The sequence below is a fragment of the Notolabrus celidotus genome, chromosome 22 (genome assembly GCF_009762535.1).
Source record: "Notolabrus celidotus isolate fNotCel1 chromosome 22, fNotCel1.pri, whole genome shotgun sequence".
NCBI classification, from domain to species: domain Eukaryota; kingdom Metazoa; phylum Chordata; class Actinopteri; order Labriformes; family Labridae; genus Notolabrus; species Notolabrus celidotus.
In genome coordinates this window covers 13,554,963-13,579,451 of record NC_048293.1, presented here as the reverse complement: position 1 = coordinate 13,579,451, position 24,489 = coordinate 13,554,963, and the positions used below count along the sequence as shown (strand labels likewise).

The following is a 24,489-nucleotide window of genomic DNA, read 5'->3' as shown; positions in this document are numbered from 1 at the left end:
ACTAGTCATACACACAGAAGAATTGAGTCACTGAAACCTGGTCAGTAGCAAGGTCATCAGCAATTGTAGTGTTTTTTTGGAACATGTGTCAGTGCGGTGAAAGCACTCACAATCATCCTCAAATGTTGTTGTTACTGAACTTAGTGTGCACATATTTCAGAAAGCTGGAAAGTAACTGACCATCATACGTTAACAGAGGGGCTCTTAAGGCCTTTCCAAGAAAATGTAGGAATCAGAAGATATTCTTTGTGAAAGGAGTTGAAGGCAGAGTGCTGCCAAACCGGGCTTTTTTTTAATTCTTTCAGCTGTTTTGTCTCCGGCACATGCCAGAACACTAAAATGGCTTAGACCTTTTGGCTGTAGTAAATCATTGATGGTAAGCCATGCTTGGCCATGGAGGGATAATAATGGGAAATATGGATATTACTGGCGGCTTAGGAGCAGGCCAAAATGATGGTCTGTGAAACAGGCTTGTAAGAACCGGCTCTGTCTGTGGTAAAACTAGCATGTATGTAAAAGTTTACCATTTTCTTCTACTTACTTGGATGAGTTTTTAAAATATGCAGGATGTCCAGATGTAGCCTTGTGTTAAAAATGTAAATGCATTTTAGCACCAAGGAATCTGCTGTGTTAAACGGTGTTACAGTGTAGAACTAGACTGAATGATTTCTTCTTGTGGTGGCATTCAGCAGCTTTATCCCTGGATGTATGCATGGAAGAAAATGATTAATTGGTTGCAGTGAGTCTACTCAATTCCGGCAAGTGATGTCAGAGTCTGATTATGTTGGACGGACTCTCTGAAAGCTTGTCTTCTCTCTTACTTTTTACAGACTGACACCAAGTCATCCGTGATGCTCCTTTCATGCCAGTTTTGCAGGCACAGAGAACTTTGGGTTCGGTGAGTGATGGTGCTAAACGTTCGCCGCTGTTCTCCGACTTTTCTGCTGTTAAGTGCACACCTTTGACTAATGAGCTGAGAGACCACATGCCACTCAGATGTAAGAAGAACACGGTACGCAGGAATGTTAAAGGTCATTTGAAAAGAGGCACGAGCGAGTGTTTGGTTTGTACAGGAACTGGGGCTTGTAATCACACTGAAGCTCCTGATGACCACACAAGTGGATAATGGCTTTTTGGGAATCTCAGTGGTACAAAAACAATGTTATGACTGAATGATAAAAGAAAAATACTTCTTAAGACAACATTGAGTCAGACAGCTAATGTTGGAGCACGTTAAAAAGCGTGAAAACACGCAGCGGTTGTTTTGTATTGTCGGAGATTATGTAAGAGGTCTAAGTGGATGAAGTCATAGAGCACAAGAGTGATTATCAGTTTAAGAAGCTTTAAAGGATAAAAAGTGTTCACAAACAACTTTCACTTCCAAGGGACACAGAGCGGCATGAGCATCCTTTTGGAGAAGGGTTGAGCATCTCCAATGGGAGGCCAATACAAATCTTCAACACAGCATGATTTGATGTGATTTGATGAATCCACGATACAAAGGATCAAATAGAATTCAGACCTTTAACAAACTGGACATTTTTTACATGTCCTGTTTGAGCGTTCTCCATCTGCTTCAGTTTTACAGCAGGAGGAAAGGGTACATGCAGATGGTAAGAAGTCTTGGCATGCTAAAGTTTAAAATTTAGAAGTGGTGGTATTGCGTACATGGCCTGCTTAAAGCACTTGGTTTAACCTAGTTCATTACTAGCACAGAATCATTAGCATTTGTTTGGAGTCATGTTTCAAGACAAATGTCAGAATAGTGTTAAATTACCTCCAACCTGCCTTTAATAAACCAGCTAAGTGCTAACATTATGCAACTAGGAAATAATCAACTTCAAGCTAGCGTTTAACTTTTTGATGTAGTGTATGCTAGGCTTACACTAGCGGCAACCTCCGGTCTTAAAATATGAAGCCCATGCGTAAGTGTTATAAACTGCAGTTCATTGAGTGTCTGTTTGAGGCTGGCTGCAGAAACACCAGAAACCACATACACACCAATTCAAAAGTGACGATCTTTGCAGCATTAATAAACATGTTTACAGCCTGGTTCAAAAAATAATTCGGTTTGAATAGCTAATTTCTCTATTGGCACACACAATTGGCTTCAAAACAGCGCTTCAGAACAGATGAGAGACGTCACGGATACTATGTCCACTAATTATACAGTCTATGGATTTAACATACTTTATCATATCATAGAGGAAGAAACATTAGCATTCTTTTTGTGTACTTGACCGCTGTACAAACATAGTCTAGTATTCATTCCTCATAGGCTGCCTCTAATCCAGGGGTGTCCAAACTTTTTTCAAAGAGGGCCACATTTGATGTTGTCAGAGTACCTCAGGAGCCAGTGGCTCCAACTGAGACTTAGGAATCATAAGAGTTATATATGAGATGTCTATTCAATAACAATTATTTTACATTTTTTCTCAATAAATCGGTAACTAGGTAGTCCTCAGTTTTCCACAAGCCATGTATACATTACTTTATCTTCTTCTGGAGGAAAATGGTCGGGCAATGTGGGAAAAATATTTTCTCATTATTTTTCTATGGCAGGATCATGATCTGGATTTCATCACACTTCTTTTTCATGTTGTTTCTTAGACTTTTCTGACCAGCAGACAACATTTAAGAACTAAACAAATATTTTCCTGCGTTCTGAACAATTTTTATGCACCAAATTTTGCCTTTTCTGCACAATTTCATGATTTTGATCTTGTCTTGTGTCCTCTTTTGTGTCTTCTGAACTTTTAGCGTTCATCAATAACACTTTCACATCATGATGAAAACATTAATTTAAAAAACCTGTCAGCTTTAAGAGTTCTTGTGTTTCTTCTTTATTGCCATCTTGCAGAATTCTCAGAGCTTTGGCTTTATACAAGTAATCCATATGAAGCTGTTTGAGACGTTTCTGGATTGACTTTAGTTTTGTTTGTGCGCTTGAAGGAAACTGCAAATGTACAGTTGATTCAGAATGTGATTAATTTCTGTGCTATAAACAACACAATTTAAGATGTAAGCTTGGGGGCCATAAATAAATGGACCTTGGGCCGCGATTGGCCCCCAGGCCGTACTTTGGACACCCCTGCTCTAATCCATGCTAATTGATAACTTTGAGTTGCTAGCCATCAACTGTTACCTGTATGTGCTAATCTTGTCCCAAAGTGTACGTTATGTTTGTCATAGCTTCAAGAAAGAGTATCATTAGCATTCATTTTAGGCCATGTGTGCGTATCATTTTTCATAAATGTTTTTCTGTAAGACTTTTGTTTGCTCCCCCCGCCACCGGTTTTAATGCTAACCTAAAGGAGAATGACCTTTCAGCCAGCCTCCGCAGTGGCTGTAGCATCTATACTCTTTGTGCAAACATCTGAGAAAAACATTCGTTTTCTCATCCAATTCTAGAAAGCTTTCCCCAAATGTAAAGAAAGCACATAAATCTATTTTGGAGCACTAAAATTTGTATGGGTGTAACTGCCAAAGTTTTATTGAAACTCTTCAGCAAGACAGTAACATTTTGTTTCACTGTCTTACTTCTTGTTTCTTTAGGGAGTGATATGAACAGTCACAGTCAACAGGTTATGTAACACTGAATATATTGTGACATTTTTTGATGCAAAAATGGAAATACTCCATCGTTGTTCGTCATACTTCCGTCTCAAGCAGAGCAGTTGAATCTTTCTCTGAGGAAATATGGATTTCACTGGAAATGCTGCTCTCTTGTTGTTATATGTTCTTTCGTGTTTTATGTGGTGTAATACATTAGAACAGTTAATCATTTCAGTTCAATGGGAAATGTGTTCTTTATTATTATTAAGAAAAGACCCCTGAAGAGAGCACCATCAGAGCCTGTCACTCCCACAATTCCTCAGTAAGAAACTGTGGCATTCTAAGGAAAGTAACTGATGATATTGTGCATTCAGTACAGAACAAACTAAAAGGCAATGGCATTATTTCTTCCTCCCACACACAATGAGTTCAGTTTGCTCTGCTTGTCTTGGCGTTCTTTTAAAATTCCACACCGACTTTAGGAAGTGCACTCTCGCCATGATGACCCTGAAGGATATTAAAGTCAGGGAAACAACTTTCAATGATGGCAGTCAGGTGAGACTACATGTCTCAATGCCTCCACTTCTTCAGGCTCTGAACAACCGTTTAAACACAGCACCCTGCGGTCAGTGTGTCACTCTGTATCTTTCCCATTGACATCATTAGCTTGCGTTATTGCACAAGGTCGACTGCTTTCGAAATAACTATATGGACTATATGCACTGTATGTATGAGGCCTCAGGGAGTCTTGCTGCTCAGTGTTGGTGTCTTGTAAAATTTTAACACCTCCGGTTCCTCAGCTCTCTAAAGGAACATTGAGCCTCTACAACCTAAACCTGCCGACCCTTGACCTACTACCTTTCTGTATAGGAAAATAATGCAAAAATATACTCTCTCCTTCTTTACCGCCATTTAAATATTGGTTAATCAGCCAGTATAAAGTCATGCAGCAAGGATAAACTTTGTGAAAGCCATCAGGACTATTTTTCAGTTTTAGTAGAGTATACATTTAAGACCTACTTGAATAAGCAAATGTTGTTTTCACTCTCTTTGTAGCTCTGTTTTGGTTTCCAACACATCCAGAAAAAAAGGTCTTACTAACTGCTGCATCTCTTGCTTTTTTCATGAGCAAGTATATAAATTGTAGACTGTAAAAAAACATGAGCATACTCTCTGTGACGTCAACCACTAGATTCTGAGATGTGTTCTGAGGCTCAACAAAGTTGGTTGCATGTTTGAAATACTGACTCAGCACAGAAGAAAAATGTTTTCTTTCTTTTCTTTTGCTGCAAGAATAAATTGCATTAATATTTGACAGTTTGTGACAAACATGACACAAACCAGAAATATATATGCAGACAAGAGGAAGAAAAAAAAAGAAAGAGAAAAAAAGAGAAAATAAATAAATAAATAAATAAATGAAATACTGACTCAACCTAATTTTAGTCAACAAAGAGACAAGCAAAGATATGGTGCAAACGTTAATTCTTTGAAAATTTGTAAGAAGTAAACTCAGCAAAGTCCTAGAGACCAAATATAACATTCCTTGGGACCAGTGGGAGGGAATCACTTTTTATTCAAGGTTAAAGAACTCACTCACATGTGCTTCAGGAACATGTGAGTGAGAATCAAGTGGAGAACATGCTTGGAGAACCTCATCACTCATGTATAAGATGAACATTCTTGTCTATTTAGGTGAGGAGATCAGAGACAATCCCCCACCGAGACACGTTTGGGACATGAATCTGCTTCACCTCACCCCTCAGTGCACCGAGGGACTTTTAGAGGTAAATGTGTCAATCACGCTCTTTTTTTTACGATCCATGGCATATGACTGACCTACAAAGAAAAAGAGGAGTCTTTAGTGCTGTGAAGTTCAAACAAAGTGTGATGAAGGCGCAGGGAAGAAAAACATTCAAAGAGAAAAAATCAAAAGCACTCTTTGTGCAATGACTGACCTACTTAGGAGCAAAATAATCTAGCTTTACGGTGCAGCTCAAGCATGCATTTTCATGTTAGACCTAAATGATAAAACTATAAATGTACATTGTTATCATCATTGTCAATTTCAGGTTCTCTGCAGAAAAACATTGCTTGTGATACCTACCCATTGATTCAAATCTCTGTTATGATGCTATCTTTAAAATGCCATACATTCTTTCACATGTTTTTGCTGAGTAGAACCAGGTGGGAATATAATATCTTCCAGTGGCTTTATTGCACATATTTGCCTTAAGCTATAGGTTATGCATCTCTGCACGAGCTGTCCTGGAATTCCCTGCTCACGCTGCACATGATTGAGTCCATCCCTCTCAGCATGACTAGTTTTGTGATGTGTACAACTTAAGATTTGAGCACACGGCTTCCCAAACTTCCTTTTTATTCAGACTTAGTCATCGTCTAGACATTTGCATGTGAGGATTGATTTCATTTATTTTGGTAATTCCATGGCAGTTACTTATATTTTTTGTTCCTATTGTCATCACTTCTTAATCTGCAAATGTACCATGCAGTGTTTACCGCTGATTCAAAGCTGTGTAAAGTAAGTGTCCACTGTGTTCTGGGGAGAATTCCATCTGAAGCCATTATTCTGCACTCCTCCTGGAAAAGAATCAACAGAATCTGTCAGGGCTGCAGTGAAGAGGCTAATTAATGGCAGAACTTTATTTTATTGTCGTCTATGTGATTGATAAAGACTGCTTTTTTTTCCTGCTGCTGCTTCTTCCAGTCAGAGGCAAACACATCGGCCAAGTCTCTCAGGAAAACTACCCGGTCAACTTTAACTCAAAAAGCTTCTTTCTGCTATGTAGCACTGACGCATACAACATAGACAAATGGATTACTGCGAGCAGCTTGACTGGATGTTTGCACAACATGATGCCTGATCAAAAAAGTTCCTTTCTTTTTTTCATTTCCATCTTATTCTTTCCATCTATAACCAATTTGGATCATTTTAATTGTCCCTGCATTTTGGATAAACTTGGCAAAGCCAGGCCAGTCTCCGAGCGTCACTGAAGCCACTGTTGGTGTCTGGGAATGCGGCCTAAGAATGTACCCAAACACAGATATTGTCTTGGCTTTTTTCCCTCAGTTGAATCTGTTACCATTCAGTCTGCAAGGGCCTCTCACAGCTTGGAGAGCACTTAAACTGAGCGCTGACTACCGTTTGTAGTCCCTACATCTTGAAAACCTATCAGTGAATCTCCCTCAGTGTTTCTTCCTGCAGCTGCAGGGGTTTATTGAGAGCGGAGGGTTCTCATCCACAGGCAGAACATATACATTAAATTGACTTATTACAGCTCCTGGAATGGTGTCATTCAAGTAATTGCAGTTTGGTGCAGAGAGACCAGTTTGGTTTAGCTTGTTTCACGGTACAGCACCGATGAAAGAGAGACACTTTGCAGGCAATTTAACACGACTTAAACACCATATTGACTCCTGAGCCAAATGGATTAAGTCAAAGCTTTAAACGGCGACTCCAACACCACACACTGTCACACTCAACATTACAACATTGTTATTAAAGCTCAAGTCAATATGTGTGTGATTTATTGTAATGCCAGGTACAACTGTGGAACAGCTCTCGTACAATAACTCATCCAAACATGAGGCCAGTTCAGCAGCACGAGCTGAGCCGCGTGTTGTCTCGGTTACTCAGGAGGGTACTAAAACAGAGTCCGTCTGATTATTTATCCTGTAGTTCAACAGCAGTGAACCAACACATTTGTGTTTAAAATACTGTGGTGCTATAAATAATGCTCTGAGCGTGACTGTTGGGCAATTAGTGTTGTGAAAATGAGTAATAAGGCGAGAGATGTTCTGTGTTCATTTCACACAAACTTTCAGACATGGTTACAAATATAAAGTTGAACTTTTCCATGAGTTGGTTTTGGATTTCTTTCAGTGTCATCTGGGTTCGCATTTACAAAATATTTATCATTTCTTCATTTGAAATCTTGAGATACACCGAGTTCATTTATGGCAGTAAATATCTCCTTAGATTCCCAGCTCAAAAACAGCAGGTGCTACCTGTGACTGTGACGTTTGCTGTTTCCCATCGAAGAACCTCATTGGATTTTTGTTCCCTCGCTGATCTGGACACATGTCTCTCTAAAAGTACATCACGTATCGTCGGTTGTAGTCGTTGTACCTCAGGCCTCAGAAATGACTCGTGAATTGGCTGAAATCTGGGCAACCTGCATGTTGTGCAAACAGTTTAATTCCCAAGTCAACAAAGCTTTTGCAGGCCTCAGAGGGACTCTGCATCACTTCCAGTCATTCGTAATGCTGGACACGCCAGCACATGCAGATGTTCACTGGAAGACTCTCAGCTGTAATTTATGTGCATTATGTAATAAATATCACAGACTAATACGTTTCTTTTAAAAAGAGAAAAAACGGATATGTTCTCTTCTTCTTTCGGCCAAACAGTGCGGTATCTCCTTCTGAAAGACATGTTGGTCTGCTGAATCACTCCCTAAATGACTGTTAGAGATACTTTTTGGTCTGTTTTATTAAATGTCTCAAAAGCTTCTCTCTAATTAAAACCTCAACAAATTTACTTTATAGGAAGATTCTCAGACATATTTGCATCCAGAGTCATCTCACTTGAGTACATGTTCAGAGGTGAATAATTCTTAACCCATGTGTTTGCCATATGTGTGATAAAGTACCCCTCATTAATCAGTCAATAAATACCTCCAAGAGGCTTTTTCCCAGCAAGTCCCTTTAAATAGTCGGCGAGTGTTTGGAAATAAACATGACACCTCAGTGTGCTATAAAAAGAAAGAGAACAGAAGAACAAGCTGGACAGACAACCAAAGTTTCTAGAAAATGCAAGAATCTGAGGAATTTTCCGCACGTTTTTTGGTGCTTCTCCACTTCCTGACAAAGAAGGAAAAAAAAAGGGTACTTCTCAGAAAGGAGTATGGAATATCAGGTCATCACCCTTTAAACAGTGCCGGGAACCCCGTCACCCTCCTCCCACTCCTCATACTTGTTCGGATCTTTCCATGCCCCCCCAAATTGGGGGTTCCCTCCAAGAGAGGAGATATAACTCTTGCTGTCCTGTCTGAGTACTTACGGTAAAGCTGAAGCATGCTGGAGTTATGTCTCTGGGGACCAGAGGGAGATTCTGTGTTCTTGTGCGGCTGTTTTGAGCTGAGGTCTGGACGGGCAGTCGTATAAAATACCGGGAAAAGTTTTCTTCTGATTAAAAAAGTAGGTATGATGTTATCTCTGCAGTGCTGCTGCAGCTGTATAACATTTATAAGGATACAAAACCATGCAAAAAAGTAATAAGACTTGTAAGCAGCAAAACTGTGTGCAACTTATACTCTGGTAAGGAAATGTGCCCACCATTATTTTTTATGTGACAACGTTCTACAGAGATCTGATTTTCCAACAACACTTACAGGCAGATCATCACCTCATCATGAACAAATATTAGGAACTTTTTTTTTTTCCATGTGATTTTTTTCTGCACATGGGTGACACTGAGGCAAGTCACCAGACAGCTGCATGCAACATTTTCCATTTGGGAGTTCTTGTTCAGTATAAACATTAAAGGAACAGTACGGCTTTTTTTGAAGTGGGGTTGTATGAGGTACTTGACAACAGACAGTGTATTACCTACAGGAGATGCTGGTCAGCTTAGACTGTTTGTTGATTTACTGGCACATGAGCTGGGCTATCAATTGCTGCAGATGGAGTCAACTCTACCACTTAGTATAGCCCTTTTGAAAAACTCCTTCCCAAACATTAATGTCATGTAAGTTAAGGCTCTATTTAAAAATGTTCAGCACTTTTATTGCTTTCAGAAAGCCCATTTGTTTTTGCACCATTCTCCTACCTGCACTACACCGATCAGCTGCTCAGGTCTGCAGGCTTCTACAGAGACAAACTAAAATAAATAATGAATGCCTTTGACATGCTATTTCCTTTGGACACAAGAGGACACCTTTATGCATTTTACAGAGAAAGAACAAGGTTAAAACAATGGAAGAAGACAGGGGGAGGCACTGCTGTACTAACTGGATAGCAGGAGTGCTCCCAAGTTACCTGGTAATGCAGGTGTGTAAATTGTGAGACCAGGTTCACGAATTTAGAGAGCTACTGCAATCACAAGTATTTTGGTAACAACAGTAAATCAGTACCTTCTGAATCAGAGGATACTAGCAGCTCACGAACAGCGCTATCGGTCACCATCCAAAGTTCCCTTGCTGTATAGCTACTGAAAGCCAGCCAGCATCCCATCTGAGTTTTACACTTGCTTTTGAAAAGTACCTCATACAACCCCACTTCTAAAAAATCATCCTTTGCCATAAACAGGCTTTACTGTTAACTTCAGTCCACCATTTTTAAGCTCCTCACAGGGGCTTTAAGTGCATAAACAGAATTAGGAGTTGCATGTGTATTTATTTTATTAAACTCTGATGCACGTTGAAGTCAGACGTAGTAGTAACCCCTGCCGTTTTCTTTGGAAGGCAACAGATACAGCTGCTAAACAAAAACACATGCTCGATCACATGCCATCATTTGGACCCTAACTTCTTGCTGGTTTTTAAAACTTATGCAAAGTGATTATTTAAAGCTTTTTAGACTTTAGTGTGTATCAGCTGCAGTATACTTGCTATACTGCAGTACCTGTTTGGTTTATGGCCCATGTCAGATCATGTTTCCGTCTCTGTAGAGGCTCTCTCTGCCAGTAAAGTCTATTCTTAAAGGTACCTGATCTCTTCTGCTGATTCATGAATAAAATCTGTTCTTGAAAAGCTTAAACAAGATTTGTTCAGCAGATGATTCTACACAGAAGAAGAGAAGAGAAAACTCTTTAGTGTTAAGAACTCGCAGGGCATGAGTTATGTTCCAAATCAGAAGAGAGGTCAGAGCTCTTTTCATCAAACTCCTCTAAATGCTGATGAAGACAAACTGGTGAATCAATCAGAGATTGAACTGAAGCCCTTTTGTTTCCCTTATAGGAGACTGGATGAAGAGGAGAGCCTGGAAACATCACTACTCCCTGCGTCACTGATTGAGGATATTTCGATTTCATATTAAAACTCTCAAAAGTTTTCCACACCATCCACCAGGACCAGCATCTGAAGTGCAGGGTCAGGCAGAGATCCACTGCCAAGATCTGTTTGGCTCAAAGAAACACTCAAACTGACACTTTCCCATTCATTGGAAACTGTATACACACACCGCAGATTATATGAAAAGATGGACGGCATGGCCACTCCACTGAGGTGAAGCAAGGCCATTTGGATATCCCACTACTGACTATCTCACTTCCACCTCCTCCATGTAAACAGCTGGGACAAATTAAGTTTGTCTTAAACATGGCTTCCATCATTATAATTAGGTTGTATGATGCTCATTTATGTCCAGGTGTTCATCTGTATGAGAAGTTTAGTTTTAAGTAGCTAATCAATGCTGTTAGATAAGGTGTAATGCTCTGTAGATGAATGTGGCTCCTGCACCAGATCAGCACAACAGAGACAGAACAGCCAAAGGGAAACTTAATACCAATACGAGGCATTAAACTCTGCACAGCCATTAGTGTCTGCTTCAAACTGGCACAAGAAGCTGCACTGTGGTCTCTACCAACTTCTGGAAACTTTGCCTATTCATGAGCAAGTTAAACGTGTGTTTTGCTGGAGCAGAAAGGGCAGTACATCACAAACCACTGCTCCACCAGCACAGACCAATCACAGCCCCTTGTAGTGTGGATATAGCAGGCAGTTGGAGTGGAGAAATTAACAACCTGAATTTGGATTTCTCATTTGAAAGAGAGTTTACTCAGGGCAGCAAGGTCAGAAAAAATGTTTGGTGACCCCCTGCTGGAAAAGAAGCAGAAAAAGGAGTCATGACAGGGAAAGCTGGCTTCTCTCACAGCCTTCAAAGTGACATAGATCAACCAGTTTGTTAGTTCCCCACACCTTTTATAACAAGTTACCTCATTTCTGGGCCAATCAGACAGGAGCTCTGCAATCAGTGTCACCTTGACCCAGGTGGACTTCATCATCTCTCACCTGGAGCTTAACAAGCTGCAATAATGATTCAACCTTCTTAGGTCTGACCAAGCATGCTTGTTGTTGAAGAAGTACACTTTAACTTTTAAAAATTCAAACAGAAAAATAAGTTAAGTTTATTTATGTGAATGAAATTAATCAAGCAAACCTTTAAAGGGTAAACTTCCAGTGGTTTATGAGCAAGAGGAATGTGCACCTCCTCCTCTCAGCTTAAACATCAACATTTATTCAAGATAACTTGCAACATGGCAAGGGAGACAGTAGGCTACATAACACAGCCCATTCTCCCAGCAAGGTGGTCCATTTAAACATGTCCTGCCTCTCACTGAGCCTGTCTACACCACCCCAGCCTCCCCTTTTCTGGTTTAAATCTTTGTTTTACCCTCGTGGGGCTCTCTGGAAAGCCTTAGCATGCTGCTTTGCAAACCTGAGGAGCACCCTGAAAAGCTGAGCCACTAGCGCCAAGCATTATCATATAATTAATGGTACAAATCGATGTTAAGAGTGCTCCTGACTGGACCTTATTTACCATCCTTGTGGTGTGGTTTTCATATTAGCCATATTTCTTTATTCCTGTGTGAAACAAATAAACCAAATCTAACTACTGCTGGGCCTGTGAGTGTTGGCCCTCTGAGGGTGCTCAGTCATCTGCTAAAGGAGACATGGTACAAGCCAACAGACACAGCTAATGGATGAGGCTTTTAAAATGACATGACACAGAGCAGCTTCTCCAATGGAGCCAAACCTCCCAACACATTCATGTCCAGCTCTCTGCATTGTTTTTTTTACTCCCCTGGAGGTCTCGCTCAATGGGCATGCGCTCTTGACAATGTGCTGTGTCAGGGAAAGTAAAGAAACAGAAGCTAAGTGTTTGGCTTCCCTGAGGTTGCAGATGCCGAAGTCTCGTGACTGACACTTTCCGGTGGTGCTCCCAGCGGGGGGGATAATACAGGGGAGTGCTGCCTGCTGGGTAGCAGCAATGAGCAGCAGCATCCAATGGAGCCCCCTTGCAGGGATATATGTTTTCCAGACCCCATCAGGAGGCAGAAACTCAGCCAAGAAAAGCTGCTGGAGGGGCTCTGATGCCCCATGTAACTCACTTTCCATGAATTAGTGTGCAATTCTATAATATTTAACTATAGAATAACATCATTAATACTGCTTGTTAAAGGTTGTTATTACGTTTTTGGAGGTATTTCCTGAAAATTGATGCAATCGTGAACCCTGATATTGAATGAAAATGATTTATCACTCTCATTATAATATAACATATTACCTGGAGATGGACCAGAGGGTGCAAAGCACATTTTACAATCTAATCTTCTTTGCAACTAGCACCCAAAGAAAAACTCTCTGTTTTAATCCAAACTCAGAAAGGCTCCATTGTCACCTCTGGGTCCTGGCTCATAAGCCCAGTGACCAAGTTATGTTCAGAGAGTCAATGAATCATGAAGAATCAGCCCATAATAACAGTAATCCTAATAGTGACAACACAGCCCAATTAGTTTCCATTAATCACTATAATCTCATTATAACTTTTCACAATATTTTACCAAAGTTATTCTTGGCTGATGTATCCACGAAGCTTTTTAATTAAACCTGACCATTTGAGGGACAATGGGGAATGTGAAAGTGATGAATGAATGGGGTTTCCACAGCTACCACAAATCAGTAAACTATGGCCTAAATACATGTGAACTAAAAAATGTCCATCAACGAAAACTAAGATCAGACTTTAGACAGGACACTGCGGTTACTTTCCAGCCACCTAAGCTCATTACCTGCTGGCTGTAAGTGACTACTGACACAGCAAGTCAGAGAACTGACAACAGGATGTAAACAGATGACAATCACAAGAGGTATGTATTCTCAGGAAACAGAACCAAAGAAACAAGAGGAAGAGGCCGCCCTCTCATTGATTGAGGGTTGCAATGCTGTTATTTGATCCCACCACTTCAAAAAGTGACATTGATATTCAAAGTGTTGGAAAAACCCATAACAGCTAAAGCACTAAATCTGTCTCTGGTGGGCCGGTCTGATTCAAAAATCAGGCCTCTCTTGTTGGAAACATCAATAGGATTACTGAGAGCTTTGTCAGCAGCCTCTTCTTGTTTTCTCTCGAATGCCTCGAGACATGTTGGAAGGTAAATGCTTAATGGTGACTGCATGTTCCACTCTGTGCTTTTTCCAAACAAACTAAGATCATATCACTCACAGCTCATCAATCTGCTCTCACAGCACAAGACTGTTTTTTTTTTACACATTTGTAACCAATAAGCATATGTACCCTGGTCAAAGCAACATAAAAAGGCATCATGTATGGAATATTTTCAAGGGATATATTTTGATGTCAGTAGCAGCTGTCAGTAGAGCACATTAGGGCACCACCCCAAAGCTCTCTACACGGAGAATTATGGACCTTCATGAATTATGTTTTCAGAAACTGAAATCTATGAATTTTAGTTTACATTGTATTATATCTCCTGTAGGAGGAGAATGCTCCAGCCGTCACTGTTTGGTGCTTGCTTTTAAGCGAGGTAAACACAACCTCACAAAGGCCTGATTTATAGATGGTTCCAAAGATTGTCTTGTCAGATTTTCCTGTGGTCAACGTGTGATAAGAGTCATTTTACTTCCTCCAATCTGCTCGGATCACAATCAGGGCTGGACCAATTTTAAATTGTAAATATTAAACATGTTGTATTCATAATCAGAAATCCTGTTGTTTGGGGAACCCTGAGGACAGTCAGGCACGCACTCTGTGGATTGTCACATGAAACAAAACGATGTGCGCATGTTCATCAAATGCTGTTCTAAATTGCCTTTCTTTGGCAAGGCCACACTTGAATTGCAAATAAGAAAGAAGGACTTGGAATTTGAGGAAACAAAAAAAAATCCTTCTCCATTCAAAAATATGTTTAGCTATTTAAGCATTGACCACTTTTGTGCTTTGGAAGTGTAGTAAGCGATTTAACTAATGATTGACAGCTATCCACTACCACTCACACCCACACCTTGACAAGGTGAAGCTACATCTGCATACAAGTAGGGCATAGAAGAACTATGAAGTGTTAAAGTCAGTTTGTTGTTTTCTGTGATGCATTGAAGAATATCTGACAGGACATGATTGTAAGAGAATTTTTCCTCCTGTTTCAGAACTCTTTATTGAATGATATGTGCAAAGTTGACTCAGTGAAAAACTTGTTAAGATGTTGTTAGGCAGTCCACAATTTACTATTTTTTTTAACTTGTGATTTTTTGGGGCATTTTTTACTTTAATGTATAGGGAAGCTAAAGAGAGACAGGAAATGTGGGGAGTAGAGAGTGGGGGAGGACTTAAGTATACAATCTTGGCTGGAATTGAACCTGCGACCTCTGCGACGAGGGCTATAGCCTTTGTATATGGGGCGCATGCTTAGACTGCTAGGCCAACGGTGCCCCAAGCAGTCCACAGTTACATTCTATTTTGTTGTGCCAAATTTCATAGAAAGCTATCTGAAGATGTTGAAACATTGCACTGAAAACTTGCAGTCACGCTAGCAAAATATATAGCGAGATTCAGCTTCAGCAAACCGTTCATGTCTGTAGAAAATTTGATGGCACTTCAGCTTGTAGTTATCAAAAAAGTTCTGTCTGGATCAGTAATAGACTAACAAGCTTAATCTTCTCACTGACAATGCTATCCCTATAAGATATACTGTATATCCATATTATTTTAAAAATGAATAGAATTCCCTATATATCTAAAGGGACATATGATATTATAACATGGCACTGATTTACTATTATCTTTGTTAAATCAGTGCAATAACAGTGCCTAAATAAATAGCAACTTTATGGCCCATTCACTTTTGCTCTTAGAAAAGCACTAGCAGTAAAGTTGTTGACAATTAAATCACTCAGTGCTGAGTACAAAGACAAGCCATGACAGCTGAGTGTTTTAATAGAGGACAGTTTTTATAGAGCTCCTTCTCCCCTGCTTGAAGGATTTATTAGGATCCCGTTTTCCTCCTCTGGGGCTCTCATGTGTCCCAGACAGCGGCTCAGCCTCTGTAGTCTGCTGCACAGGACGGCTGCTACTGTCGGCCTACAGAAGACTTCAGCAACACAAACAGCCACGACCTCAAGGAGAGTGTTTTTTAAGTGTACGGTGTGCATTTGTTGTGGTGTTCGTTGCACGGAAAAAGTTAAGAGGAAGGTTCAGATTTGCAACAGTTTGGTTCTTGTAAAATGTGGACCTGCTGCTTAGGCTATTAAGTTTAACAAGCCAATAAAGTCTGACCTTTATTTTTGCAGATTTTTGTATCTACATTTCCCTTTTCTTGTGCATTTAAGTGATAATTAATTAATCTAAGTACACTTATTAATGGGTGAGGTAGCTTCACACTGTGTAAACACGCAGACATTGACGATTAATTGTAGCAGCTGTGCTCTGAGCAACACTGAGAGTATTCCAGCAGGCTTGGCGTCAACACCTCCTTTGTAGAAAACCTTCACTGAGTCACCTCTGTGTTATGCCATTTCACTGATTTTAAAAGGGAGTCTGTGCAATGATACACTTATCTGTCTCGGTCCTTTGTTGACTGCTCATACAGCATGCAGTCTGTCTGAGTTTATGTTGTAGAAAACACATGCTTGACAGAACCTCTAATTGAATGGCTGTCTGATGGAAGGAGATAACATGTGGGGTCTCCCAGTGTGGTCCACTATAGACCGCTGAGCTGGCCGGGTTCATCTCCAGCTATTGAACACACACAACCTTGGTCTAAAGTGGATACAGCACACTTGAATTTGTTTAAAGTTACATAAAGACAGAATTAAAACTTACACTGGTTTGAGTGTAAGGAGGGATATGCAAATACAAGGTAGTGTCATCTGCATACAAAGAGATTTATAAATGGATGTCAGACTTTAATACTGAGTATCTCATATAAATAGGAAAAAACTTGAGGAACTGTCTGACTAAGCATTCATTACAATCTGCTCACTATACTTCATCCTGCACAGTACCTGATTTACTTAAAATTAGAAAATGATTTTAATTATTTCATTTCTTTATTCCTCTAAAAAATCGATCACACTCACAGTTTGAAATGTGACAAACAAGTAACTCTGTCGCCTTCTTAAAGGGAGTTTTTTTAGTTATTGCTCACATTTCTTAAAACAGGCAAAACTAGCCTTTATTACTCATATCAAACATAAAAATTCCACAGTTGCTGACTTTAAAAAAAGGCAAACAGGGTCATATTACTCAGCACTGCACCTGATTGAGTTTTTTTGCCCAGTCATTAATTATCACCATATTCCATAATGTACTCTATTAGGTGTTACTTTCATTTGTCATCTTCAATTTCGAGGAATTATTTCTGGTACTCTAAAGGTTTTATGTTTCAAACCTCTCCTGTCTTTTCTCTCTTTTCTTGATTTGTCCAATCTCCTATTCCAGGTAGTATCGGCTTGTTTGTTTTGTTACGCATTAGAGAACTAATACTGTTTCCACATATGTTCAAATGACCCGGGCTTAGGAGAGAAACACCCTCTGTTCCTCAACAATCTCTCAAACTGATCCGGGTGTGAAAGCACCCTTACTTTAATAAGGTGTTGTAAGCAAATCTTCAAGACATAAACAAATAGAGTGTGTGTGTTGAAAAGTACCCAGCACAACTCCAGCACTACTGGATTACCTGAGGTTCTTTGACTTTAATTCGCAATAAAAAAAGTTTTGCTGAGTACCATGTGAGTAATTTTTGTGAATACAGATCATGTCTGACTGATGCTGGATCCAGGAGACAGTCAGGAATGTCAGCTATCCAGCGAGACAGAGACCTGATGAAGGCATTGCACTGCAGCCAGTAACAAAGGACAAATAAATGTCCTTTCACATCCGTACATCGGCAAATTAATCACATAAACATCTGTTGGTGCGACCTCTCCGACAAAATGTGTTCTTTTACCTTTCCCTCACTCACTTTCTGACCAGCTTTCTTTCAACACTGAGCAACACATCGCACAGATGTGTTATGTTTGAATCTGCTTACCCAGGGGTTGATGAGTTTGACAAGGTCTACTTTGGCAAATAAACAGAGTGAGCTCGATATCTGCCAAAGTAAAACACTATCAAAACAACTGCTGTTGGGAAGACGTTTTAAAAGCATGGACATGTACAAAGAAGTTGAGCAGGGTTGTCATTTGATTGTGACAAAAAAGAAACCTTGAGTGAGTGTAACTGGAAAATGTCATTTTAATATTCATGTCTTTAAAGACTGGGCTGTATGTTGCTCAGTTTCCATCACAATATTGTTTTTTTTTTTATACTTTATTGTGTCAATGTTATATATACATGATATACATTTCTTACAGGTTCGAACATTTTTTGACACAACACTTTTTTTTTTTTTTTTTACATTGTGACCCTCCACCCATACAAAATTGGAAAGTAAATTATATAGAAATGAAAAATAAATAATAAGGGTTATCTAAAGATAATCAAAACACAAAAATTGAAAATACATAAATTCATATATAAATAACCCAGTAGAATAAAATAAATATACATATATATATACATATACACACATATATACATAGACATACACATACATATGCATATACATACATATATGTACATACACATACACACGCACATACATACATACATACATACATACATACATACATACATACATACATACATACATACATACATACATACATACATACATACATACATACATACATACATACATATAAGGGGCATAAGCTTCAACATTTTCTTTTTTACAGGCACATAACTTTATATTCATTGATATCCTGTCCTTGCTTTGAAAGGTAGCCATCTTTGTTCAAGTAACTTTTCATTTTTATTTATTCTGTAGGTTACTTTTTCCATTGAGTAAAAGTTCTCTACTGTTCCTAACCACTTGAATGCACTTGGAGATTCCTTTTTTTTTCCAGTTTCTTGTGATTTGCTTGAGCGCAGTTATTCTCAATACACAGAAGAGGTATAACTGTTTTTTTAGTCCTTTAGGACGTGTTCCCAGGAGTATATTTTGTTTTCCAACGCTGCTCTTTTTGCCTAGCATCTGTTCAATTTCGCTTATTACTTCTGACCAATAACTTAGAATTTTTCTGCATGTCAAAAATATATGTGTGTGGTCTGCATTATTTTCCCCACATTCTCTCCAGCAACTGCCACTGTTTTGTGCATATTTTGATATTATAGATGGTGTTGTAAAATACCTTACATTTATTTTCCATGCATATTCCTGCCAATAGGGTGATCTTATATAATGATAAAAGTCCTCAAACTCATCAAGGGGTTGATGAGTTTGACAAGGTCTACTTTGGCAAATAAACAGAGTGAGGTCGATATCTGCCAAAGTAAAACACTATCAAAACAACTGCTGTTGGGAAGACGTTTTAAATGCATGGACATGTACAAAGAAGTTCAGCAGGGTTGTCATTTGATTGTGACAAAAAAGAAACCTTGAGTGAGTGTAACTGGAAAATGTCATTTTAATATTCATGTCTTTAAAGACTGGGCTGTATATTGCTCAGTTTCCATCACAATATTGTTTTAAGCCCAGTTAGGGATTGTGGTGAAGGGTGAGTGATATTTTTATGCAATTGCAGAAATATAAGGATGTGATTTTATGTGGCTTTAGTCCTTTAGTTTTCCAAAGTGGGAATTAATGGAGTTATGGACATTCCAGTTTTGATGATAGTAAATGAAAGCCGGACAAGCTTCTTCTGAAAGTGCCACTCAGGATAGCTATCACAAAATGATTGATGACAAAAAGTCTTAGAAACATTATAACGTGCTGACAGAAAAGATGAGTTAGGTTGTGTAGATTTCAGCCTGACAGTACCTCTTTGTTTGTGGGATTTTTCTGGTGATAATCTGTACTTTTGTTTTTGTCAAAAATGCCATGAGCAGACCAAAACCAACACTGACCTAACTTTAACCAACAAGTATTTCTTGTTTAGCCAAAGCTTGACATATTTTACTCTACTCTACCATTGGCCTTTTCCATTGTAATCCAAAAACTAAAAAACATCAATCATCACATCATTGTTCCATGGGTACTGCAGTGTTTTGGTCAATCCAAATTACACCACGATGATGCAGTAGAAACCCACTATTCAAGCAACAATTTATTTTTCTGTTACTCAAAACAGTTCCCAGTAAACACACTATCTTTTCCTGTTTGTGTACTTTTGCTGAAACCTACAGTGCCCAGCTGTCACAGGAAGTTATTTCTTATCTTAAACTATGAAGATAAGTAAGATTCAGTCTGGGTCTTGCTCACCTTGTCGGGATTCTAATTTACATAACCACCCACTCCCTATACTTTATCTCGCTCATTGCTCGGCTATCAAGTAATACCATTAATACCATTACTTATCTATTTATAAAGCCAAGAAAGAGTCCACCCCGACATTTTGTTCAGCAATGCTTTTGCCTGATTGGATATGTATCAGCCTCCTTGATGATTAATTAACATCACACTGAATGTTTTAACTCACAGTCAGATTAAAACATTGGTCTGCTTTTTTGTCATAATTCAAACTTAACTGAGCATTTCCATTGAAGGTAACGTTACACAAGGTGAACTAGACTTCTGCAGGAATATTGATGTTAAGCTTATATAGACAAGCAAAGACATGGTTGTTTCTTTTGATCATTAAGCTCTTCCTCGCTAGCAGTTTTTCAGTTGACACATCTTCAACACAAATGACAGTAATGTAATTTCTATTTGCATTGTCTATGCTGCCACTTATGGTCATTTTGAAGTGATAGGCAACTGAGAGATGCGCTTGGTTTGCAGGACAGGACCTTGCTCTACTTTTCCTTTTTCAGGGATGCTGAGGGCCAAGAAGCTCCCGGGGCTGCTCTCACATCTGTGCCAGGTAACTGTCATTATTTCCCCACTCTTAAGACAAGTGAGGACAATAACGTTTTTAGCAGTGTCAACAGGCAGATGTGAGGCGAACTCTTTTCTGTCAGGTGATTTGAAATGACATTTGGGGTCAGCTTGTCCCTGGCATCGCTTGTGCCGTTAAAAATTAATCACCGTTGCTATGGGGTTCTGACCAATCAGAATCAAGTCTGAAAAATTCCCTTTAAACTGCTCAGCTGCTTTTCATAATTTGTTGAAAACAAGAGTAATATTGGAACACATTAAACTGCCCCTTTAAGATGAGGACTTTCTGAATTAACCCTGCAAAGGTTATACAAAAACATGAGTTACAGTAACTCTCTTAAACAAATAAGAGACATACACATACTGTAAATACAACAGTGGAAAGTACTCCTGGAAGCATTTATAATGCGTGGGTGAAGACATTTGAAAATATAAAATATGGCAACTTGTCAAGCTACACAGCAAGAGCCTGGATGACATCTACAAAGCATGAATTAAAAGAATCCTTGAAAACCTATAATTGAAGACATATTTTGGTCATTGCATATGGAAGCATTAACCACACACACACACACACACACACACACACACACACACACACACACACACAGTCACTTTCCGATATCAGTGCCAAACACCTCTCTATAGCTTTAAATCATTCTGATCTACACGTCTCACTCTGTTATGTAAGTGCTGGCTGGGTTTAAAGTTTTCTCAGTATGGGAGCAGCTTTTATCTTTTCTCTGCAGGAACTCACAGAGGAATAGGAAAACAGAGCCCCCTGTACATCTTTCTACATTTACAAGTAATTTGACAAGTCAAAAACAAGTTGCTTCCAAGCAGGAAGTTCCCTCCCCAGCGGGACAATCTTTATCTGGAATTTAGCTTTTTAAAGTGCTGACACAGCAGCAGTTTTACAGCTCTACATAGTTGTGTTTTATTTTGAAAGGCCTTTCCAATGGAAAATGTAGATCTATTGTCCACCTGACATTGTAACTTTTTCAATCATGCAAGCCCACGTTTCAACAAACAAGGGAACGAAAAAGATGTGGGGGTGTGCAAATAAAAACTTATATTTATTTGTCTAAGTCTATTTAAATATATAAATAATCTTAATCTAATTTGGAATAAGGTTGGTTAATTGTTTTTAACAAATTCCATAGTGTGACGGCTGACCACCTGCTCTGACTGCTGGGAGCTGTAGCATGCCTCTGTCCTGAGGGATCAATGAGGAGACTGATCTCCTTGATTGAAGGGGACGCTTTAAACACTCAAGAGAACGTGACCTGTTAGCATCAGCTGTCACTTTTGAAATGCTGACGCCTCCCAGGGGCAAAATGTATCTGCTGAGAACAACATTATGCTCCTCATCTGTAAAACAGTTTGAGATTTGGGAGGCTGCGCTGGACGCAGATCAAGGCTTTATTAACTTTTGGATGTATACTTGCAGAGCTTGTCAACTACTGTAAATCAGGGCTGCAGTCCCTGGACTGAGATTTGTTTGATTTAGTTTAGCACCAGATGATTACATAAAATCAGACATTTGTCCTGGAGCAAAGAGATGTAATAATTAGTTCCATCTTAAACAATAAAACCCAGCAAACATGGGAAAAGTGGAGGAATGTGTGAAAGATTTCTGGGAAAATACAAACAGACAGCCTAAGTACCATGCAGTCCCTCTGCAGACGCCCAGGAAAGGGTCTTTCCAGTCTGACCAGCTCCCCTCCAGGGCAGCTTGACACAGTTCCAAAGTCCAGATGAGAACAGGGGTCAGACGAGTCCAGACTCTATCGTCACATGAACTCTCAAGTCGGTGATGGTGACTTGATGGCAAAGGGCTATTTAGAGTTGATGAGGGGAGGGAGTGATTGGCTGACAGCCAAGAGAGAAAAGATAAAGGTGGTGATGGTGAAAGAGCAATTACACCAAGTTACACACTAACCAGCTGGGAAAACAGATTTCTTTGTTTATTCAATGCGTTGTCTGCCCTTAGTGAACTGAAAGACATTTTATCGAGTGGATTCTGGGAACATTTGATGTTAGGGTTGTTATCGGTTGTCACAGCTCATTACTTACAAGTTTTCAGACTGCCAGAAGAGTACTGATGAGAGACTGAAACAACACTCTGGTAACCCTAAACTTGTGTGCTAAAAACTCCTTTTAACATTTACAGATAAAGCACATTTGTTTACCACATACTGATATTCCATAATAAAGTTTGATTGCCTGTCTACATTTTTTTACAACTACATGCATTCCGTCTCTCTTTTAAATCCTCAATCTCTCAATATGTGTTTCATTTCAACATAATGAACTGCCTTTAATAAATATCCTCAGTAACAACAGACCATAATGCTAAAGAGTTCCTATTGGGATAAACAGTGGAGTGACTGCATGTCCCGTTCTACAGAAATGTAACGTCTTTGAAGCTCATTTTTGTGGATTTAGTATCGTTCAGATTGTGTAGTTCAATTTACAACAATGAACCTTTAATCCATGCGCCAGACTAACATTACTTTGTCTCCACCCTTTATGAGGGAGTTCAACATGACAGGAAAGAATCTGTTAAAAACTCACTTCACACTTTGTACACAGCACCAAACAGCAGGCAGCAGTTGGTGGAGACCAAAAGAGAGTGAGAATAAGACATTCAATGTATGGATACTAACACGACTCCAATTAAATGCTAATGCTAAATGCTAAACCATATCTGCTGGATGTGTTTGTAGACAACACAACACATCAACAGTTCACCCCATATAATGAGAAAAGTTGATCACAGGTCTGTTTTCTTTTTTCTGCTTCTTTTGAACCAGGATCAACTTAAAACCAGGTCAGATGTGAATAATGCTTGTGCATTCGAGTGTTAGATTTCAGGTGGACCCAACCCTGTTTAAAACTCTTTCATCCATGTAGCATAAATCTAACCTAAGTGACAGTAAGAGTTAATTTCCTGTTGCTTTGTCTTCTTTGCCTCATTGCGGTTCCTCTAAGCCAAACTAATTATTGTCAATGCAGGCGGTAGAAACCACCTTTCATTCTGGGGTGTTTTGTTTCCACCTAAATGCCATGAAAGACATGTGCGTCCCAGACTTGAATAGCACACTTTAAAAGTGTCTCAAAGTGGATATGTATACCTAATCAGGACGGTATTTTTAGATTTTACAAGAGTCAGAGTGAGTATTTATATAGCAACTTTCATGAGCAGAGGTCACCCAGTGCTTCACAATAAAAGATTAAATAGTAAAACAGAGCAGCCTTTGGAAGCAATGACTAATTTTGGCTTGGCAAATATTCATGTGGTTCAGTTTGCCTGCTCTGACAAAGATTTCATTTCTACTTTGAACTTTTCTATGAGACTGTCTCCCCCACAATCAGAATCGAGGCATATATTGCCAAGTAGGTTTACACATACAGTACATCTCATTTTTATGATGTTATTGGTGCACCACAGTTAACATACAATTATTTTAGAATAGGACAAAAAATGAAAACTGCACTCCCAACGTATATAAACTTCAATGGGATATAAGGAACAATACCGGTGTTAGAAAAGAGCTGCATAGTTTGTACAGGAATGTGCAAGAGGCTGCAAAGTGTGCAGAAGTTTGCTTTCTGTATTATGGAGACAATGTACAATGTCAACAGACTTAATCCAATGATAATCCAGATGATGTGCATTGATGTAATGCATGGAGTAAGAGGTGCATGAGAAAGTCTCAAACAATGTTAATGTGAGTATAGAGACACTTTCACCCATCAGCAGATAAATGTGAAAACAGCCGTCCTACATCTTTCTGCACACTAAGAGAAAATGTTCAAGTGAAGCACGACAAGAATAAGCAAAACAGATCTTTGAGGGTGTAGAGAGGGACATTAAATAAATCTGCTGGGGTTTTATAGATCCATAGGCCAGACAAAGAAAATGTTGAGTGTCTCTGAGGGTCTGTATGATGCACATGCACATATACTGTACA

The 24,489-nt window shown here is 39.2% G+C and overlaps 2 long non-coding RNA genes across 2 annotated transcripts in view; one reads left to right on the top strand and one right to left on the bottom strand.

Annotated features, from left to right (window-relative positions):
• Nucleotides 1–831: 831 nt before the first annotated feature.
• On the top strand, nt 832–12,142 carry LOC117806098. Its single transcript, XR_004629601.1, has 3 exons — nt 832–898; nt 5,251–5,342; nt 10,536–12,142. It is a non-coding gene; the product is annotated as an uncharacterized LOC117806098 (long non-coding RNA).
• The window catches only part of LOC117806097, a 46,827-nt gene continuing 27,604 nt past the window's right edge, over nt 5,267–24,489 (bottom strand). The window contains exons 5-6 of the long non-coding RNA XR_004629598.1: nt 6,076–6,156; nt 5,267–5,394 (exon numbers count right to left, since the gene is read on the bottom strand). This is a non-coding gene — a long non-coding RNA (uncharacterized LOC117806097). The remainder of the gene's footprint in view (nt 5,395–6,075; nt 6,157–24,489) is intronic.